Source organism: Silene latifolia, chromosome 2, assembly GCF_048544455.1.
Source record: "Silene latifolia isolate original U9 population chromosome 2, ASM4854445v1, whole genome shotgun sequence".
NCBI classification, from domain to species: Eukaryota; Viridiplantae; Streptophyta; class Magnoliopsida; order Caryophyllales; family Caryophyllaceae; genus Silene; species Silene latifolia.
In genome coordinates, this window is record NC_133527.1 from 176164857 (window position 1) to 176187689 (window position 22833).

The 22833-nt window shown below is 42.6% G+C and overlaps 1 long non-coding RNA gene and 1 other non-coding gene across 2 annotated transcripts; both read left to right on the forward strand.

Annotated features, from left to right (window-relative positions):
- The first annotated feature begins 1744 nt into the window (after window positions 1-1744).
- LOC141631320 (uncharacterized) lies at window positions 1745-4599 on the forward strand. Its single transcript, XR_012537617.1, has 3 exons — window positions 1745-2327; window positions 3145-3205; window positions 3821-4599. It is a non-coding gene; the product is annotated as an uncharacterized LOC141631320 (long non-coding RNA).
- A 10181-nt stretch (window positions 4600-14780) lies between these two features.
- LOC141644815 (small nucleolar RNA R71) lies at window positions 14781-14887 on the forward strand. Its single transcript, XR_012544420.1, has one exon. It is a non-coding gene; the product is annotated as a small nucleolar RNA R71 (small nucleolar RNA).
- Window positions 14888-22833: the final 7946 nt, after the last annotated feature.

Here is a 22833-nt window from a genome sequence, read left to right on the forward strand (position 1 = left end):
GTTTATACCCTTTATATATTTTATGTAACTCATTTATTACCCAAAAACTTTAAAAAGACGGTTTAGTAGCGTTGTTAAGAGACCTCTTACATAATTGGATGAGAGAGTTATTTAGTGTTTGTTTGGTTACCCTCTCAATTCATGAGAATTCTAAATGAGTAGGTCTCCTGAGAGACGGTCTCTTAATAAGCTTTATTGAGAGACCATTGTACAATTTTAAGAAAATGTGGTACTAAAGACAATAAAATAGGTACAAATCATGATTAATGATAAAATGGATACATTTATTATGTAAATAGATACGGAATTACTATGTCACGATCAACAATAAAAAGGGTACGAAATATAAATAAAAGGGTACGAAAGATTGGTCTCTCAATAACTTAGTGAGAGACCGTCTCTCCTAAGTTTTAGTGATTCTAAACTCCCATGAATTGAGTTTTTTGGGAACTTGTTTGGTTACCCCTCATATTGCAAAATGAGGGAGTTTACAATTCTAATGGAGTTTTCAACTCCTATCTGAGGTAGAAGTTTGATTACCAACCCCTCCATAGGTAGATGGAAACTCCCTCATCTTATTTCTTTCAAAATTACCTATTTACCCCTACAAATTAGGTGTTAGTAATATTGCGGAAAGGCATATTAGCAATTAGAAATTAAAATCACGTGAATTGACATTGTCCAACCAAACACTACACGGAAGATTAATTCATGGGAATTGAATATTGGAGTTGGATTCCAGTGAATTGCAAATTAACACGGGAGTTCTATTCCCGTATGAACCAAACGAGGCCTTAATTTGGGTGGTGCTCATTCATGCACGGATTTTATTCTTTCATGGACGTAAATGACCCTAATACCCCTTTTGTTTTAATGATTTCATTTTAAACCCCCCCCCCCATTTTTTTTCATTTCAGCCTCTCTCTTCTTCATTTACTCTTTCTCACTCTAAGTACCACCATCCAACCACACTCGTTAGCCACCATCCACCACCCTCACCGCCGCCGAGTCCTGAAATAAAAATAAAGAAAATAGTACTCCCTCCACATTTCTATGTTCTTCCCATTTCATTATAATACTACTCACATATAATAGAGAAATGGGAAGAACATTAAAATGTGAAGGGAGTAACAATTACTAAAATAGCAAAAAAAAAAAAAAATACAAAACATTTAACAAATTAAAAATAAAAAATGAAAATGAAAAAGTGAAACAAGCAGAATGTTAGTAAACACGCAACATTGGGTTTTCTACAACCCTTAACATACCCTGGCCACCACCACTAGGCAACAACCCTGGCACCACTGTTAGCGGCCACACACACCCCTCAACACGTAGACTACCATCGTCTTTTACCCCAACGCCAACCACCAGCCTCACTGCAAACTAACAATAGACGCTCCTCTTTACCTCATAGTCTATACCCTGCCACCAACGTCACCGCCACAACAGGCGACGAGTACCGTCATCTGCCCAACATCGGCGACGATCGCCATCCCTCATCCTAACGCTGACGACGACTTGAACGGACCCTAATTTAATTATGAATTAGGATTATTACTTGATCGATACGATAATTAGCATCCATAATTGTGTAATTTGACGGATTTGATAAATTTGATTAATTATGGATGTTAATTATCGTATCGATCAATTTTTGGGAGTTGTGGCTAAGATGACATTTTCAGTTCATCCCCACCCAAACACCCCCCCCCCCCCCCCCCCCCCCCAATTTTTTTCTCATAAACCCGCATACGAGGCGGGTAGTTTAAAAATGTAAAATTAAATTTGTTATTAATAATAAAGTCAAAATTACGAAATACTTTGAAATGCACCGGTCAACACTTTACTCGGGCCGATCGACTCGTTTTATTAAGGTATACACCCATAAATCTTACCCCGCAACCCATAGCTCAAACCAACCAAAACTCAAACTGATTTAGTACTTTAGGGTTAACTGATACAATATAAGAGTTTGAAGAATTGAGGAAGAAGAAGGGCTCAATTGGTCCTTTTAGGGATCCAACTGATAAGACTCGAGATGTGAATCAAATCGTTGGGATTGCCACGTATGATTTGGATCCTATGGTTACTGATGAAGATAATAATGCGGAAGCTTGGGAAGTTCAGGGACGAAAAAAGAAGCCTGTTTTGGAGAGTATTGAAGAAAACCGGCTGAGCTATTGTTGTTTACATTTGAAGATATTCAAGAGGAACATAACTTTTGGAAAACTTTTGTGTATTGCTTCATTCTTGGAGCAAACCCTCCCTGGGAAATTACGGATGGCTTCATACGCCGACTATGGGCTAATCAGGACATTGATGAGGTATCCTTCCTCCCAAATGGAATTTTTATTGTTAGATTTAAAAGTGAACATGGTAAAGTAGCTGTTCTTAACCATGGGCATTTCCTTTTCGACAATAAGCCCTTAGTTGTTTGAAATTGGGAACCGGATGTTGACTCGTCTAAGGATAATGTTAAAAATGTATCAGTTTGAGTGAAACTTGTCAATTTACCTCTCAAATTCCGAGGCAAATGTTTGAAAAAAATTGTTGGTCTCTTAGGTGAGTTTATCCGTTGTGATACTGCTACTAAATGATAAAACCGGGTTAGGATTTGCGATGATCTTGATTGAAGTTGTAATACCCGTCCTTTTAGGGATCCGTTGACCGACATTGACTGACCTTAAACACCTGCCTTGACCTTCAGAAACCTTAAGAGTGATGACTTGTGACGATGTGAGTCTTGGGATGCGTGTTACTCGATCTAGCTGGGGCTACTCGGTCGAGTAGCTAGGGAGATCGATAGAGTAGATGCCACTCGATCGAGTAAGTTCGTCACTCGATCGAGTAAAGGGTTTGCAGCGGGGAATTATAAATCGTATAATCGTGAAACCCAAATCATTTCTCCACCTTTCCTCCTAAACCTAAATGCCGTCATTTCACTTCTCCTCCACCATAGTCCCTTCCTTGAGGCCTTTGAGGGTGGTTACACCATAGGGATGGGATGCTCGAGTCGGGTAACGGTTTTGATGCCGGATTGCTTTATGTAGGTATGTTGTCATCATCATCATCATCATCGTCATCTTTGATTTCAGTTTTGGTTATGGTAGTAGTAATAAAGGGTTATGATGGTTGTTATAGGTGGCTCTGATGGTTGACTTTATCTTGTGATCGGACACAAAATCGCTGCAGTTTGCTAAAGGTAGGTTCGCCTACTCAGTAATGTTGATTATCTAGAGGGTCTATCGTTGGTGTATAATTGGATTAGTGTCACTGTTGTTGATTGGTTGTGGTAGTTGCTTAACATTGTGTTGAAATAGTAGACGGTGATTGTTGTTTTGTACAACTGGTTGTGATTGTTGTCAGTGGTTCTCGAGATGTGCCCTTGGCTGAGTGGAGTCACTTTGCGGGAGTGGCTTCACGCCCTTGATTCGCCTTCTGTAGAACCTGCCACATAAGGGATGTGCTCATTAAAGAACATTGGTTTTCGCTCGGAAAGATAAGCGGGGCTTAGGTGGGAACGGTTGCGGTCCCCCACTGGCAAGACTGGACCTTCGGGCAGTCAGAGGTGTGTGGTTGGCTAGAGGAGGTGTTGTGTGTGTATTGTTGTATTTGTGTTGTGTATACTTTATACCTGTCGACCTTATGTGGTTTTGTTGTGTTGTCTCTTTGTTTGTGTCTGCTGATATAAGATTCATTTGCACCATCTTCCTCCTCTATTTTCATACTTTCCGACTCAATTTGAGTCAATTTTATATGTCCTTCCTTGAATTTTCTACCTCGATTTCCTAGACTATGACATATTCCTTCCTTGCAGGAATTGAGGCGGAGACGGAGGAATTGGAGCAAGAAGACGATTTGATAGACTAAGTGTGGAAGAAGGAGGAAGAAGAGTTGAGTTGTACCCCTAGCCGGTAGGCCGGCAGCCGGTCAGCCGGTTGGGATCCCTCCAAGGTATACAACAGGGTTATTTGGAAGAAGTTACACCGAGCTCCCACCCGGTCAAGCCACCGGCAGCCGGCTACCCGGCTACCCGTCTGGGAGAACAAGAGGAAGAAAGAATCAAGTGAAGTTACAGAGAACTCCCAGCTGGTCAGAAGACCGGCAGCCGGTTACCCGGCTGGGAGTACAAGAAGAAGCTAGGAAGTCAACGAGGAAATAAGGAAGTCAAGGTACTCCCAGCCGGACAAGCACTGACAGCCGGTCCGCCGGCTGATGACACCTGATGACTTTGGAAAATATAATTTTCTTCCAGCGAACTCCTAGCCGGGCTGAGCACCGGCAGCTGGCCACCCGACTGGGAGTCCTCCTCCGCATTTTGAAGCCCATTTGTAATTTCACCCTAATTATGGTGAAACCTATAAATACCTCCTCTCCTAATCATTTGAGAAGAATACCCTAGATATGAAATTACTATCTTAATCTTATGCAAACCTTTAATCAAAACTTCAATCTTTCTTCAATCAATCTTTAGCTACTTGTTATCTTAGCTTAGAATTAGTATTGTTGGATTGTTTACATTTAGTATTGGGTTGTAAATTGGAGATTGGTGAAGATTTTTCTTCCATATAATCAAAGATTGCGACTTTGTCTTCATTATTGGTATAATCTCTTCCTTATTGTTGTATCTTTCAATTGTTTACATATTCAAGTTTATTTATTAATCCATCTTCATATTATGTCTCCTCTTGCTTGTTACATGTCAAAGTATTCATCTTTTGTGTTTGTTATCACAACTATGTGTGAGTAGTACCCTACTAGGATAGAGGGGGATCTCATATGGATTCATGAGGGTAGATTATAGCATATAGTATTATAATTCTTGAGTTTAAGCATATCAATTTTATTAAGCATGCTAGGTGTTTGTGTTAATGCTTGAATTAGGATTTAAGTGCTTCCACTATCTATCTTTGTTTATTAAGTGAGAACTTGGCTAGTAAGTAGGATTAACATGATAAAATTGTAGTTGAGTTGATTAGGTGAGGACTTAATCGGTCTTAACTTAGGGATTAGCCTCATATCGAGAGATATAGCCTTTTCTATGCTTTTGCTTTCGAATTTATCACCCTATGCATGTCTTCCCTTAACCATATGAGTGAACCCAATATCCTAGTCTCTTAATTATTGTTAATCACCATCCATAACACTTGTGTAATCTTTCTTGTTTAGTAATTCTCTTTAGTTAATTAAATCACTCAATTCCCTTTTAGTTGAATTAAACTAGTAGTTAAATAACCAATCTTAGTGTCATATATATCGTCTCTTGGGTTCGACCCTCACATACTCGCGGCACCCTCGTGCACTTGTGAGGTTACAAATAAAGAATACATCAAGTTTTTGGCACCGTTGCCGGGGACGGTAACATTGGATAGGATTGTTTGTTTACATCTAGGCTTAGTTCTCTTTTTTTGTTGCTTGTTTATTTTCTCCCTTGTCCTAGTGCAACACTTTTATTAGGACTATTTGATATTTTGTTAAGTGCATGAATAGGTGCTACATCGGACCTCTTTTCCCACTTGATTACGAGATCGAGAAGACATTCCGGGCAAGAAGAAGATTAGCTGTTTCGGCAATTCGAGGATCTCCACCCATTTTTAACCCACCAATCAACCAAAATTCCATAATAGATAACCTAAACCAACCACCCTCTTCCTCCACCCTATCACCCCTTCACATTCCACACAATTCTCCACCACAAAACTCTCCCATTGACTCGCCACAAATTTCACCAACCCATTCACTACATTCCAACCATACAAACGAAACCGACTCTCCACGAAACAATCTCATAAACGAAGACATGGCGGACCAACCCATGGGCTATTACAATAGACCGGACCCCAACCGTGCATGTTTGACTATTAACTATGGAGCTCTTGCTCCCAATACGTTTGAACTTCGGCATCATGTAATCAACTACATGCAACAAGACACTTTCCATGGTATGAAGAATGAAGATGCACACCAACATCTCACCTCCTTCAAAGAGAAAACGGGTTCCATTAAGCATAACGGTGTTACGGAGGAGCAAATTCTCTTGATGCTCTTCCCCATCACCTTGAAAGACAATGCTAAGAAGTGGTTGAACTCTCATGAGCCGGGTACATTTACCACTTGGGAAGCTTTATCCAAGGCCTTCATCAACAAATTCTACCCACCTTCTAAGACCGCAAGAATTCGCCATGAGATTCAAACTTTTAAGCAAAAATCCTTGAAAACTCTAAGTGAAGCTTGGAAGCGTTAGTTTTAGAGACCTTCTCTCATCTTGTCCACATCATGACGTCCCAAAATGGATGACCACCCAAACCTTCTTTCAAAATCTTGAGCAAAGGTTCCGGGACATGATAGTCGCGGCGTCCGGTGGAAATTTTGATGGAATGAATAACGCTTAAATCACGGAAATGATTCAAAACATTTCCGAGATGGAAAGTAGTTATGCTAGAGACGTGGATTATAAAAGTGAAGGATCCTCGAAGATAGAGATGGAGTATAAGGCAAAATTGGATACCTTGACAGAGGAATTCAAAATGGCCAAGAAGCAAGGGGAATTGAAGCGTGCTAATTGATGAGTAGTATTTTAGTCGTTTTTTACTCCGCGTTTATACCTTATTCCGACTCGATTTTGCGTGCTTAAATGATTAAAAAGCTCATTTTATTTACTAATTTATAATAATTACTCATATCTATATATTACATTATTATTATTATTATTATTATTATTATTATTATTATTATTATTATTATTATTATTATTATTATTATTATTATTATTATTATTATTATTATTATTATTATTATTATTATTATTATTATTATTATTATTATTATTATTACTTATTTATTAATATTATTATGTGTAGGTAAGACGAGATTGCAAGACGGAATTAGCGAGTCAAGGAGAGGAGATGAGTCAAAGTCAAAGTCAAGCCAATCTTGACCAAGACCTTAATCATCGTCCTCCACCCCCCTGCATTTCATCACCATTAACCAACTTCACCATCTCCAACATCCTACAACCACCGTGGCTCAAGTAGCCTCGTCTCCTTCAACCCGCATTCAACAACAACTGTCCCCCACGATCAACAAACAACAACCCACGACAACAACACCTCGCATTCACCACCATTCACACCATTCGACCACCATCTCCTTCCCTAATTTGACAACAACGCAACCCGCAGCAGCAGCATCCAGCAGTAACAACCACAATTCACCCCCATTTCGCGTCTCTCCCTTCTCCGAGCAACAACCAGCAGCTCCATCAATCACCATATATCCACCACACATCAACCCAGAAATTCACCACCATCAATCTCGGCATCCACCAATCACAACCACCATCCAACTCCGTCACCACAACAATCAGTCACCATCGAATTCATCAATATTGAACTCGGAATCGAAACCAAGTCATTTGGACACAAATTCAACACAAGTGCATCCCTAACCGAGCACCCGTCTGCCTCCCAACCGGCTCGCGGCACAAATCGTATCAAAATTGATTCCCAGACGGTCCACCGTCTGCCGACCTACTCACCGACTCAGAGCACATCAATTTTCATCCTTTGTTTCCAGAGACTCCCCAGCCGGTCGCCTTGCCGGTAGCCGGTGGGCCGGCTCCCATACCCCTGTTGTTGAATCCCGTTTTCACGATTATAATACCCATTTCCCTTTTGTTGTTTAGTATGATGTATAGGTCGGTGTCTTAGATTATTATTATTATTATTATTATTTATTATTATTATTATTATTATTATTATTATTATTATTATTATTATTATTATTATTATTATTATTATTATTATTATTATTATTATTATTATTATTATTATTATTATTATTATTATTATTATTATTATTATTATTATTATTATTATTATTATTATTATTATTATTATTATTATTATTATTATTATTATTATTATTATTATTATTATTATTATTATTATTATTATTATTATTATTATTATTATTATTATTATTATTATTATTATTATTATTATTATTATTATTATTATTATTATTATTATTATTATTATTATTATTATTATTATTATTATTATTATTATTATTATTATTATTATTATTATTATTATTATTATTAGGCTGAACCTTCTTCAGACCGTCTCAGGAATGAACCATTAACCATCGTAGGGTCATACTTTGGAACCGGAAATGACCCATCAGCATTTGGATCTTGCCTCGATAATTTCGGAGTCGTCTCACCCCGAAACAAGAAATCCCTCAAGTTATCTGGCATTGGAGGACGAAACGGTTCGACATCAGTAACATCATCAGTCGATCGACCAGTGGGGTCGGTCGATCGACCGCTCTCCTTTTTTTCAGAATGATCAGAAAGATCAGAAAGTGTCGCTGAGGAATTAGGGGTGGTCGATCGGTGGTAAGGCGGTCGATCGACCGTGATCGATCATTCTTTGTTCGTCTTTTTCTCGCTCTTTTTCTTCTTTCCTTTTCCAGCAGCTTTTCCACCTTTTTCAACCATAACTCCTTCGGGTTCATCCTCTACAGTAACGGGTCCAGCAAGGGTAGACTCGCTCCTTAATGTGATTGCATTCAGGGTCTCTTTCTGATCCGGCTGCGACGGTATATGCCCCGAAGCTCTAGTAGCAAATTTACCTGCTAACTGGGCAATCTGAGTTTCCAACATCTTTGTACTAGCCTCTCTAGCCTCGAGATTCCTTCGCAAAGCATTCCGTCAAGCTCGAAACATGTTTTTGAGCTCGAAGCCTCGAACCTCGAGACTACCGCTCGTTCCGAGGTACATAGGGTGGTTTACAGTACGATTCTGCCGCCTTTTACGAGGGGGCACATAATTTTGCTGCTGCGGAGGTGGAGTCGGATTTTGGACATTCTGGCTACTCCACCTCAAATTTGGGTGAACATTCGGCTCAAAATAAGTGTTGGTCTGCCTATAATGTTGAAAAGAAGCACAAACCTCATTGGGACTGATATAGAAATCTGCAACGTGTCCTTCTCCTCCACACCTCTTGAATGAAAAAGGACCGTCTGACACAGCATTTACCTGATAAATACCACCCTTTGAAGCTCCTCCTAACTCATACTTGTCAAATCTCGCCGTAAGAGCCTCTAATGCAGCTACGGAAGGAGATTCAGTAGCTCTCCTTTGATTTCCCCTAGAATTTCCATGCTCAGCTTTATGGGTGGCCATATCTTCAATAATTTTCCACCCCTTAGTTTCTCCAACATTCTCTTGGAATCTACCATTAGCTGCAGCATCCAAGATAGCCCTCTGATAATCATAAAGCCCATTGTAGAATTGATTGCACAGGCTCCATTGCTCAAACCCATGGTGCGGAATAGATCGCACCAGCCTCTTGAAACGGACCCATGCCTCATGAAAATCTTCATCAGGACCCTGTTTAAAGCTTATGATCTGAGCTATAATCGCATTGGTCTTCAATGCAGAGAAGTATTTCTTATAAAATGCTAGGGCTAGCGAATTCCAATCAGTAATCCCGTTAGCAGCTCGATCCAGATCTCGGTACCACTCCCTAGCAGCATCATAAAGCGAGAATATGAACATCGTCTCTTTTACCTGGTCCTGGGTCACACCTGCTGGTGGGGGTATGGAACAACAATAATCAGTGAATATCTCCATATGTTTAGCTTCATCTTCATTTGCAGCTCCCCCAAATTGGTTTCTCTCAACCAAGTTAATATAGGACGGTTTCGCTTCGAATTTCCTATCCGTCCCAGCTGGCAACGCGAACCCCTTATCACCTTTTGGCTCGAGTGATCGGCTATACTAGCTTCTTGACCATATATCGGAGATGTGACGGTCTCAGCTGATGAGGCAGAAATAGGAGATAAAGGTGGATCCTCCTCAAATAACGCGTTCTCGTAGTAACTGGACAGAGTACTCAGCTCTTCCTCTGTCGGCAATACTCTAGATGATCGTCTCAACTCACGCAGGGTCTTCTCGATCTCAGGATTTAACGGTAGTAACTCACCATCCTGTGACCTGCGCATAAGAAGAAACTACAAGTAGAATATGAGAAAAGTTTAAGGAACAGATGTCCCTTAAACTTAGAGAATAGACTAAAATAAAAAGGAACAACTAAAACTTGCGTTGCCTCCCCGGCAACGGCGCCAAAATTTGATACCTGTCGAAGTGAGTACCAAAAATAATATTTATAAATTCTAAACTACAACTAGCAAGCGGTAGTAAGGGTCGATCCGCAGGGAGGTAGGGAGTCAAGTTGTTTTTATTTCAGTCTATGAATTTCTGTGGGGGGGGGGGGGGGGGGGGGGGGGGGGGTTTGATTTGAGTTTTATCTAAATCTAAATGCGAAAATAGATAAACAAATAATAAAAATAAGAGTAATCAAATGATAAAAAGGAGCTAAGACGGTCGGTTCACTATAGCTGCGATGGCACATAATCCTAGGTAAGTCCGAAATACAGTCGTGTAGGATGGGTAAAACATGTCCTCTCGGTCCAAGTTAACTAGTAGCTCTTTTCGGCCTGTGCTACTAGTCCCTAGGTCTCACTAATTTTAGATCTCGCCCTGAAAAGTGATTCCTAAAGCCTAAACTACGAATAGCTAATACATCATCAGTAGTTTAGATTATCTAGTTCCTATCATACATATCTTTAGTTTACATACAATAAAATACATTAGCTATTCGTAGTTTAGAATTCTCAATAAAGTTCGTACCTTACTTTCGGATTCATCGCTTGTTCCTTTGTTTAGGTAATTCTAGTCCTTTAATTTCAGTATTGTTTTATTCGTTTCTTTAGTTTTAGTTCTTGCTAGATAGAATCCCAAGCTCTAGTTACAGTTTTATGCGAATTTATTCATTCAATTATCTCAATTATGCAATCTATTATGCTTATTATCAAATTAGTTCTTGTTATTATCACCATTATGAGTAGCTAAATAACCTTTGCTAATATGTAGGGGAGCAATAGCGTAGATGGCGTAGAATAGGTGACCCCAGATTAGGGCATGGTCGATCGACTGGCTTAACTGGTCGATCGACTATGCCGTGTGGTCGGTCGACTGAAGTAGTTGGTCGATCGACCAGACCCGTGTTTGATTAGCATCGTTTGATTCGTTAAGTGCAATATTTAACAATGAGACCGAGAGGAGACTTGTTAGATGCTTAGTTTTGACCAACCCGTAGATCGAGAGATAGGGGAGGGCATTAATTAATGAATTAAGACGACTAAATTGCTAAGATCGAAAGATAAGTAATTTAGGCTTTAGGAATCACTTTTCAGGGCGAGAGCTAGTATTAGTGAGACCTAGGGACTAGTAGCACAGGCCGAAAGGAGCTACTAGTTAACTTGGACCGATAGGACGTGTTTTACCCATTCTACACGACTGTATTTCGGACTTTCCTAGGATTATGTGCCATCGCAGCTATAGTGAACCAACCGCCTTAGCTCCTTTTTATCATTTGCTTACTCTTATTTTTATTATTTGTTTATCTATTTTCGCATTTAGATTTAGATAAAACTCAAATCAAACCCCCCAGAAATTCATAGACTGAAATAAAAACAACTTTACTCCCTACCTCCCTGCGGATCGACCCTTACTACCGCTTGCTAGTTGTAGTTTGGAATTTATAAATATTATTTTTGGTACTCACTTCGACAGGTATCATATATTCATGTGAATGGCTCCAAAATGCTATAACAAGTGAATGCATGCTTACCAAGAGATGACAAGAGAACCATACTTGTGAGTTTTGATGAAACACACATTATAAGGAGACACCTACACTCACCTAAGAGAGACCGGATATGGATGCATCGGTCAAAAAGAGGCTCTACCTTACCATTTTGTAGCTTGCCACTAGTCAAGATCAAGCCTATTCGGTTCATTCTCCATCTCCCACCTACTATGTCAAGACATCCTCATGTAGCTAATATCCCAACATGAAAGAATAAATCATTAGCAATAAGCCATTATTAGGATAAGCAAAGAGGAAAGTAGGCTACAAGCAAGCACAAAGCAAAAATTTCTCTCAAAATTTTTCAAATTTTCTACACTACATGCAAACTACACTATATGCAAATGCAATCTCCCCCCAAGCTAAACATAACATTGTCCTCAATATGCTACAGTTAAACTACCCAACGAAATCATAAAAATGGCTCAAAGCACAAATCAAGAAGGACTAGAGGTCATGTCTAATGGGTTGCGAGAAATTAAACTAAAATGCAAAGCAATTAAAACTTACTCGACTTGCTAGCCTCCCCCAAGCTAGCATGAATTCGGGGGACTCTTCCTTGCATTAAAAATTCAATTAAAGGGCGAAAAATTGAAAATTTGAAGAAGGAATAATGTTTGCAAGTGATAAGGTAATTTTTAATTTTTTTTTTTCGGAAAAAGCTGTGTCCCCGATCGGGGCCACCAACCCCGATCGGGGTTGACTACATTTTACCAGATTTGACCTTTTCCGCATTTCTTTTGGCTTCCCCGTTTGTTGAAAGTTACGACCCCGATCGGGGTCTCATGCTTGGGGAAGCGTACAATCACCTTTTCTTCATTGTTTACCTATAAATCACAAAGCAAACATCGTCAAGTCTAGTATTTTATTACTAATCTACGAAAAACAGTAAATTGCGGAAAATTAAAAACAAGAAAATAAATAAAAACAATTAAGAAGCTTGGGTTGCCTCCCAAGAAGCGCTGGTTTAACGTCCCGCACGACGTAAGAAGCTAATTGATTCAAGTTTTGTCCTTGAGCTTGCCACCAACAAAGCTCCATTTCATAGCTCCTATTGTATTCCGCAACCATTTGAAATTTTTCAAATAAAATTTCCCTTTCTTCTTGACACTCTTAGCCATAGTGCTCTTAGCATCGTCACCTACAAAGTAAACAACACCCATATCGTCCTCTAACGGATCCGTTAGTGAGGATCCAAGCATAGTAGAGGCATAAGAAGAGTCCATAGTGCTAAATAAATAACAAGACTCTTGTAACATTGGGCTTCTAACGGTGTTGTTTTTACTAAAGGAAACCCGGTCATCACCCACTTCCAAAGTCAACCTCCCATTTTTCACATCAATTAGCGCACCCGCGGTGCGTAAAAATGGCCTACCCAATATAATTGGGGTTTGTGAGTCCTCGGCCATATCAAGTATGAGGAAGTCAACGGGTATGAAAAACTTGCCAACTTTGACGGGAACATCTTCTAAGACACCTAAAGGTCGCTTTAAAGAACGGTCAGCCATTTGCAATGTAATACTTGTGCATTTTAAAGTACCCATGTTAAGTTTTTCACAAAGGGAATAGGGCATGACACTTACACTAGCACCTAGGTCGCAAAGGGCCTTATCAATGGTATATTTGTTTATAGTGCAAGGAATAGAATAGCTACCGGGGTCCTTAAGTTTCGGGGGAGACTTATTTTGTAAGAGTGCACTACACTCTTCGGTGAAAGCAATGGTCTCAACCTTTTTGAAGGATCGCTTCTTTGAGAGGATTTCCTTCATAAACTTTGAATAGGAAGGGACTTGGGTAAACAATTCCATAAACAGGATGGTGACTTGCAAATTCTTACAAACTTCCAAAAATTTAGCAAACTTACCTTCCTCCTTGTGCTTTTCTAGACGATAGGGAAATGGTACTTGAACAACTTCCTTGGGAGGAGCATCCTCCACATCTTTCACTTTCTCTTTCTCATTGAGAACACTCATATTCTTTGAAACAACATCACTCTCCTTAGTGTTAGAAGAAACTTCCTCAACAATTACCTTGTCATTTTCTTTGGGCATAGAGGACCCAACATCTTTGGCATCAAACTTGCTCTTCCTCTTTAGCATCAACAATCGATGGGGAAATGGTACACGGTCCTTAACAAGGGGCTCTTCACCAACCTTCTTTTTATCATTTCCCCCAAGCTTAGCCTTTTTAACAACCACCTCATCATCCAAAGTCATGGATCATCATAACTTGAACCACTTCTCAAGGAAATAGAATTAACAGTTTCATGTGGTTGCTCACCTTGGGGAGGTAGTTGGCTGTTCTTCCTTTGAGAGCTAAAAGCGGCTAATTGAGACACTTGTTGTTCCAACATCTTGACCGCGGCACTATGAGCTTGATCATTCTTTTGAATTTGAGCCAACAATTCCCTTTGCATTTGGACTATCATGCCCTCAAGCTTACCACCTCCTTGATTGTTTTGTTGGCTATTTTGTGGTGGATTTTGTTGGTAATTGTTTTGTGGGGGCCTTTGTTGATTTTGATAACCCGGTGGAGGGTTATACTTTTGTTGTTGAGGAACATAGGCATTTTGTTTTGGTGGGGGTTGAGGGTTAAGCACATTGTTGCTAGTATAAGACATGTTCGGGTGGAATTTTAAATTTGGGTTATAAGTGTTGGAAAATGTACCCGATGGATATGAACTTTGTCTTAGAGCTTTAAAAGCATTTACCTCTTCAATGGGAGCTCGATAATGAGCGGCATAATGATCCGCACCTCCGCAACCGTCACAAATAACGATTTGGCTTGTTGAAGACATGACATTGACTTGTTGAACGGAATCTCTAGCATCCCTTTCCACCAATTGTTGTTGGAGTAAGGCAATTTGAGCTAGTAAGACGGAGTTGTTGGAGGATTATTCTTTACCTTTGAGTGGCACAATCCGCCATAGATTCAATCGTGGAATGAGCAAGGTCGGTGTCAATTTGATCAAACCGCCCATTGTTGGCGGAATCAAGAATCCTTCGGAACTCGGCACAACATCCATTGTAGAATGTTATTGCTAGAAACCAATCATCTAGCCCATGATGTGGGAATTGCCTTTGAAGCTCTTTGTACCTCTCCCAAGCCTCATATAAGCTCTCAAGAGCTTGTTGACGGAATCCGGTGATTTGGCTCCTCAAAGTTTGAGTTTTCTCCGGTGGAAAAAACTTTTGATAAAAAGCAAGAGCCAATGTCTCCCAATTGGTGATTCCCAAGGTGGTGCGGTCAAGGCTATTGATCCAAAGCTTGGCCTTGTCCTTCAAAGAGAAAGGGAAAAGTATTTCCCTTATTTGGGCTTGGGTGACGCCCGTTTGACGGATCATGGAGCAATAGTCACAAAAGTTTTGCACATGAAAATTGGGATCCTCCAAAGGACTTCCTCCAAATTGCTTTCTCTCCACAAGGCTAATGAAAGCCGGCTTGATCTCGAATTACGGTGCGGTGATTTGAGTGGTTGTGATTCCGGCCGGAAGCATGGCCGCGGTGGGCTTTGAGTGATCGGAAAGTTTCACCATCTTTTTGGTAGTAGATGGTGGTGGTGGTGGAGATGATGAATAAGAAACCTCCTCCTCTTCAAGAACCTCTAGATCGTCTAAGTAAGACTTTCTAGCACTTTCAACTTGTATGGGAGAAGTGGCTTCTTTCACTTCCTTCCAAAAACGTCGTTTTCTCCTAAAGGTTTTCTCGGGGTCGGAATCCGGTGAAAGCAATTCTCCACTACGAGAGGACCTGGGTATAAGACAACAATTTATAGAAAAATGATAAGTAACGGTCTCAAGGAACAAGTGTTCCTCAAGACAAAATAAAACAAGATAAAAATCAACAATTCAAAACGTAATAAAACCGTTTCCCCGGCAACGGCGCCAAAATTTGATAGGCTTATCGCGTACCTATGCAAAGATAAATTCCCTAAACACAAGTAAATGTAGTAATAGGGTTCGAACCACAAGGAAACGGGAATTAAGTTGTGAATTTCTATGGGATAGATTTTTATCAAGGTCGATTTCGTTTTTGGTTTGATTTGGTTGTTTGATTGACTAATAAAATTATGATGTGAGTTATATGATTAAAAGGGAGTCTAAGGGGTTCGGGTCACACATGAAAAGGTAAACATATGATCATGATAAACTTGGTACTAACAACATTGTCAATTGCTTAGGTTTAGAGACACCCACCTTACGATATTAGTGTCAACCATAGACCGGGTCCTGGAGAAACTCTCGTCCATGACTAGGTCGTCCTACTATACATGCTTAGTCTAATTCAATTCCGTGCCTCTCGACTTATAGAATGAATGAACAAACTTAATCAATTGAATAAGGCCTTAAACAAAGATTAAACGTTATGGCACAAGCATGTGATAAAAGCAATATGAACAATATTATTATTAGCCTATTTTAACATATTATATATATTTGATTTTGCATGGCTCCCCTAACCCTTAGACTAGGAGATTTAGCTACTCATATTAAAATGTAAATTGCAAACTATATTGTAAGAAATGCTAAACATGATTGTGCGATTTATATAAATTAGATGATATAACACGTGGAAGAAATAATGCTAATGTAAAATGAAATACTTGATTATAAACTATGTGGTAACTAAAATAGAAATGTAGAGATGTAAACTATAAATAGAAATACCTTAAAAGTAGATAACTTGTATGGAAGAACAATGTATAACCAAAAGCTTGAAATATAACAAGGACTAAAAGTTTGAAGAACTACAAGCTTAACTAAATTGTAAACTAATGAGAAAACTATTGAGATAATTGTATTTGCTTAAGGCTATGTAAGGAAAATGAGACGTGAAAATTGGATGCCTAAAACCTTGGAATACCTCTCCTATTTATAGGAGTGGAGAAAGAAACGTAAACTTGCAAGATGCATGCGGCCCCGATCGGGGTCGTGCGTTTCCGGGTATTTTCTCTTAATTCCTCACTTAATTGCTTGAGGAATCCTAAGAGCGTGATTAATGACCCTTAATGCACCCGGGTAAATGCTCCATCTATCATCTTTAGAGCTCCCAAAAAGCATCCTAAGCATGTTGGAATCTTATGCTTTCCACCTTGACTTGGACTTGAACATTGGGCTTTGACTTTGATTGTTGGCAACATTTGCATTACACATATTAAACCATCAATTTCTCCATGCAAAACCCAATCCAATGCTTCATGCTTAGTCCAACCCTTGGTCTTGATTAGCTTAGTGAACTTGGTGTATAAAATGATAGGAAAAAGCCTCTAAATGCTTAGATTCCTACAAAACCGTAACAAACACAACAATACACCTAGAACACAAGATTAACTCAAATATATACTAATTAAAGTATGATGAACAATAGAAATCGAGCTAAAATGAGGGGTAAAAGTATGTAAATTATGCACTTATCAGTTTATTTAATGAGCTTACTAGAGGACGAGTAAGGTTTAAGTGTGGGGAGATTTGATGAGTAGTATTTTAGTCGTTTTTTACCCCGCGTTTATACCTTATTCCGACTCGATTTTGCGTGCTTAAATGATTAAAAAGCTCATTTTATTTACTAATTTATAATTGTTCCGGGTGCAATTCCAGAGCAGTGATTAGTTACCACCCGTGGCTTGTAGAATAATGTCTTGAGCTGAATCCTTCTTGCTCCTATCGTCCCACTCGGCCTCTCCTGCAACAATGAACGAAGGCGAGGGCTTGGTTGTGTGCCAGCGTACTCACTCCGACGCTCAAGTCGGTAAACTTAAAGGATTAAGCTGTGTTACTTGGCTAGATGCGTATTGTAGAGAGATAAGGGAGATATTACCAGATGAATAGTGTATTTAGGTTATAATTGTGAGATCCTTTCCTCAATGAAGGTTGAGGAGTATTTATAGACTTTCACCTTTTGTCACGTAGTGGCCAAGTGGCCAAGTGGCTAGCAGGTGGAAAAGCGATCTACCCCTCGCCGAGGGACCTATGGCAGGCCGGCGGACAATGTTGACTCGCCGCCGAGGGGTCTTGGATATGAGTACGCGGATGTGTGTCCCGTTGGCGAGGTTGTCACGCCGAGACCCAGTGGTGGCCGATGGGATGCATCGGCTAGGCTATCTAAGTCGTTGACTTGCTGTGGATATCTTTGACCTTGCTCAGTGTGTTGACTTGGTCAGCGGTGCAGAATATGCCCCATCAATTTGCCCCCAGCGTAGTCTATGCCGTGGTATGGGCTCCGATGTACGTTGAGCATGTATTCTGCATCGGCTTCTTCTTGTGCATCGGCGTGGCTCTTGCTAGGCCGTGCCGTATACCATATCCTAGGCCGTGCCGTATACCATATCCCCCCTCCACATGGATGCGTAAAGGGCACTCGATGTGGAAAAGAATATGACGGTGGCCGTGACCAAGGCCGAGAGTCTTAGGTTGATTTTGATTGCCCCCGCCGGTGCTTCCTAGCTTGGTTGATCAGGTGGCGGCGGAGACCGGATACCTAGGAATTTGTTGAGGAAAATGAATAGTTGAAGGGATGTGAACGGGCGTGTTGAAGACGCTTGGTCACTGTTGCATTGATTGACGTTTAACTGTTGCGACGATTGACATTCCGTGGTTGCATGCTCGACACGTGTTTGCTCGTTGATTGGCTGTTGCTTCATGGGCGTGCTCTCGATTGGCCCTTCATTGTGGGCTTTTTCCTATAAATAGGCGTTTTTCCGTGATTTTGGTCACTAATTTCATTTTCTCAAATTTTCTTCAAAATTTTCGTCTTGCTAAATCGAAGGGCTTCTTTTTTCTTCCAATCTTCGGAGTTTTTGATCCGGCTAGCACTTTTTCCTTTGAAGGTAAACAAACGAATTTTTCTTTTCTTTGCTAGTAATTTGTTGTGAACATGTCTGCTGCGATGCGGGGCTAGCACTTCCGCGCGGGGGTTCCCGTCGCGTCTTGACGAGGAGGAGATTTTAGAGGCCATCCCGCTAAGGTTAGGGGGTCCTAGGCCTCCTTCTCCCGTAGATGACCTGCCCCTCCTGGGGGAGTTGGAGGATGAGGATGATGTTGATCACGGTGATGGGGCTCCCGTCGATGGTGGGAGGATGACTGTTCCGAGTCATGGCGAGGCCTGCACGACTGGCCTCGACCGTGTTTGGACGAATAAATTCGCTAGTAGTTCGGAGGGACCCCTGTTCGGAGATCATTTCTCCTTCGGTGAGGGGTATAAAATTGTTGTCCCGGAGGAGGGTCGAGTGGTCTGTTGCCCTCCCCCGGGCCATATCGGCGTGTACCTTAAGCATTTGGAGTACGGGCTCCGGTTTCCTTTAAACGAGCATGTTGTGGCCATCATCAGAGCTATGAACCTTGCCGTGGCCCAACTACATCCGTTGGCCATGAGGACGATAATCGGCTTTGTGTGGCTCTGCCTTTTTAAAGGGGAGGTCCCTACGGTCAACCTATTCCGCCGACTTCATAGTCTTCGGCCGTCGATCTCCCGAAAGGTGGGGTGGTACAGCGTCCAGACGGAGCCTGGATATGTCACCGTAAACAAGCTTACTTCCTGCAAAGATTGGCAGGGGCGATGGGTGTACGTCCAGGTGCCGGAGGACTACCCGTTGCCGAGGTCTTTCCAGGGCCCCGTTCATTTGCGGTGTGAGACCCGGGAAGAGTATGAGAAGTACGTCTCCCGGGGTAGCAAGGTTAAGATGGACGCTTCTTTTGTCCCCCTTACGGCGGATGAGAAGCGGGCAATGCAGCTATTTGATGCTGAGGAGGGATGGGCTGCCCCGGCCAGTTATTCTTCGGGACGAGATGCTCTGCCGCGTCGGCCTCATACCGCCCTCGGCCGTGGTGAGTAGGGTCGGTGTGAGGCCCACCTTTACTTGTTATGTTCCTGTTTGGAGCTTTCTTACTTCTTTCATATAACTCTTGTTTGATTCCTTGCAGATCGATTTGGTCAGGATCTGTCAGAGAAGGACTTGGAGAGGCTTGGGCTTGATAAGGACGGAAAGGTTCTCACCCGCCACCCTACGGCTGAAGCACGTGATCGCCGACTGTCTCCTAACGAAGTCATGGAAAGACAGACAAAGGCGTTGGATCAGGAGACGGCACAAGCACGGGTTCTTGGCAACGTGCTGAGAAGACCAAAGAAGGCGGCGTCCAAGTCGGCGGCTGCATCAATGGCAACTCCCTCTTCGACCCCGGTGATCGAAAAGGATCATGTGGAGGTGATCAACATTTCTGAGGGGGAGGTGACCGTTGCTAAGGTCCCTTCTCCGAAGAAGAGGAAAGACCCACCGTCTGCTCCCACCGTTGCCGTGGAGGAGCACGCTTCCGCATGACCCTTGACTAAGAGGGTTCGAACTGGTACGGATTTAACTTGTGGTTCGGATTTAGCCGGCTCGTTGGGCATTCCTGGTGACAGGCTTTCTGACGTGTCAATGCACGGTGACATGGATGCTCTCTGTAACTTTTTTGCAGTTCCATCGTCGGAGACCGCCGTCCTCGCTGAACGGCAAGCGGGGAAGCGACACGAGAAGGCGGTTGAGAAAACGAGGTGACCAAAGTGTCACCGTGGACTCCTCACCCGAAGCTTACCCCTACCGAACTCGTGGCGGAGGGTGAGAAAATATACAAGAAGTTGGGGAGATGGAACCGTCAAGCCGCTTCCCTCATCATGGAGCAAGAAAAGGCCACGGCCCAACGGGCGCGATTGCAAAGCTCAAGTTTGATCTTCTTCTGCGAGGGGGAAGCCGGGAAGGCTAAGCCTGGATCTCCGTCTTTGCCGAGGGGCGTGCGGAGGAAGCCGAGAAGCCGCCGAGGGCCGAGAGGGCCAAAGTTGAGGATCTTTGATGGCGCCACGGCCAAGATGATGGAGGAACGGGACAGGTACAAGGGCGCCTACGACTCTGTGGTTACCAAGAGGGACGAGTGGGAGGATCGGTTTCAGAAGCAAGCAGAGGTGCTCAGGGGCACGCAGGCTATCCTTGCTCAGAAAGAGAAGGATATTGAAATGCTTCAGGATGAGCTCCTTCCTAAAATGTGCGTCCGATTCCGGGACCAGGCCGAGAAGGCGACCGGGGAGGCGATAAGAAGACTCGTCCCCGAGGGCTCCTTTCCATGGGATAAATTTGATACTCTTTTGGATGAAATGGCGATCTTTGAGGAGGCCGCGGCTACGGAGAAGGCCGAGGCGGCGAAGGCGGCTCGGATAGCCGAGGCCAAGGCGCCGATGATGCGAAAGTGAAGGAGGATGAGAGGTCGAAGTTGCTTGAAGATGCTCGGCCTTCAACAAAGCCGCCACCGATGATCTTTGTGGCTCGACGCGAGGGAGCATCGAGCATAGGGAGACGGGCGGTCGTCACGGACTCACCCGGCATCTCGGATAGCTTTAGCTGTTCGGGGGCCAATTATTGAGCCTTCTCTCCCTGCCATCCTTTTGGCGCTTTAATTTCCAAGTCTGTACCTTTTTGCTTTTCTGTTTCCTTGCTTTTTGTAAAGCTCTGGTAGGTAGAGTTTAGGCAATCCTTATGGGGACTGCCGTCGTTTGTACTCTTCTTGCAGTCATTTTAACAAGGTTTTATCTTTTTGGTCCTCGGCTTGGCGGGACTCGATTACGATCCTTTATTTGTCTTCTTGTGTCACCGATCGAGGCGATTTGAATGTATGTCTTAAGTGTAGACATATTGACCGCTAGATTGGCGTCTCAATTGCACTGTATATGTTTCTTCTTAGCGTATCGGCCGACGTGTTCCCCGTCGCTCTCGGTTTTGGTCGAGGTAATCGGGGTTGCGGTTTTGATAGCAATCGCAACTGTGTAGGCACATTGACCGCTAGATTGGCGTCTCAATTGCACTGAGTATACGTTTCTTTTTAGCGTATCGACCGACGTGTTCCCCGTCGCTCTCGGTTTTGGCCGAGGTAATCGGGGTTGCGGCTTCGATAGCAATCGCAACTGTGTAGGCATATTGACCGCTAGATTGGCGTCTCGGTGCACCGAGTATACGTTTCTTTTTAGCGTATCGGCCGACGTGTTCCCCGTCGCTCTCGGTTTTGGCCGAGGTAATCGGGGTTGCGGCTTCGATAGCAATCGCAACTGTGTAGGCACATTGACCGCTAGATTGGCGTCTCAATTGCACTGAGTATACGTTTCTTTTTAGCGTATCGGCCGACGTGTTCCCCGTCGCTCTCGGTTTTGGCCGAGGTAATCGGGGTTGCGGCTTCGATAGCAATCGCAACTGTGTAGGCACATTGACCGCTAGATTGGCGTCTCAATTGCCACCGAGTATACGTTTCTTTTTAGCGTATCGGCCGACGTGTTCCCCGTCGCTCTCGGTTTTGGCCGAGGTAATCGGGGTTGCGGCTTCGATAGCGATTCTTCCCTTCGAGTTTCTGTCTAGTGGCAAATTGTGGAGGGGACAGATACTGATGGGGAACTTTGGGCGATTCACTTGCTTGTTATCATCGTGCGTTGGGGTGTCCACAATGTGTTCGGACACCTCCGCCGCTATACAAAGTATTTTCTCAAGTTATCGGTGTTCCAATGGCTCATCAGAGGCACACCTCCCATGTCTGTCAGCCGGTATGTACCCGGCCTTATTTCTTCGATCACTTTGTAGGGACCTTCCCAGTTGGCCGTCAGTTTGCCATGAATATTTCCTTTGTTGGTGGCGGCCGACTTCCTTAGGACTAGGTCTCCTACTTTTAAGTCCCTTTTGTGGACTCTTCGGTTGTAGGCTCTCTTCATCCGGCTCTGATATACGGCCAAGTTGAGGCGTGCCGTGTCTCGGCTTTCTTCGACCAGGTCAAGGGAAGCTCTAAGGCCTTCCTCGTTTTCATTTGGGTCAAAAGTGGCCGTTCGAATGTCGGCACGTCGCCGATCGGCAAAACCGCTTCGGAGCCGTAGACCAGGTGGAAAGGGGTGTATCCCGTGGCTTCTTTCTCCGTGGTTCGAAGGGACCACAGGACGCCGGGTAGTTCATCGGCCCATCTTCCCTTGAGGTCTTCAACCGTCTTTTTCAAACCGTTGAGGATGGTTTTGTTGGTCGCCTCCTTTGCCGTTGCTCTGTGGGTGGCGGGGACGGAGGAATACGCAAACTTGATGCCGAGCTCCTCTAACCGATTCATTATTAGGTCGC